Below are 639 nucleotides of genomic sequence, written 5' to 3' on the forward strand. Positions count from 1 at the left end.
TTGCATTGCAAAGGTGTTTATTCTCGGGGGGTTTAGGAACTACCATTCTCCTCTCGGTCTACTAGGATCTCACTTGGTTTGGCGTTTCTTTTTCTCCGTCTCGTTGTGGCTCGGTTTATTTCAAGCTATACAGGGTGTAGNGGTCTACTAGGATCTCACTAGGTTTGGCCTTTCTTTTTCTCCTTCTCGTTGTGGCTCGGTTTATTTCAAGCTATACAGGGTGTAGGCCTTGGTTGTCTCTAGCCGTCGTTTGCATTCACCCTTCAAAAATGTTCAAAGAAGGAAAGTTTACTACCCGAACAAATTGTAGTTATTTTAGGGAGGTTAGTACAAACAAAGTAAAAACAACAACTAAAATGAAGTAAAAACAATGCAAATATTTCAAAGATATAAAACAAGTGAATAACAACCGTTTGCTCTCACTGGCAACGACGCCATTTGATTTTTCGCGGTTTTGTGGTTGTTAATATCAAATATTGTTGGGATTACCCTCGAGTTGTGTAGGTTTTTAGGGAGGTCAAATTAGAAGTATTGACAAGTCTTTAATCAAAGGAATATGTAGCATTTTCCTCAGTCGCGCGATTGTCACTGAGACTCAAAGAATATTGATTGAACGAATGTTGTAGTAAAGGAGATACG

The sequence above is a fragment of the Ipomoea triloba genome, chromosome 16 (assembly GCF_003576645.1).
Source record: "Ipomoea triloba cultivar NCNSP0323 chromosome 16, ASM357664v1".
NCBI classification, from domain to species: Eukaryota; Viridiplantae; Streptophyta; class Magnoliopsida; order Solanales; family Convolvulaceae; genus Ipomoea; species Ipomoea triloba.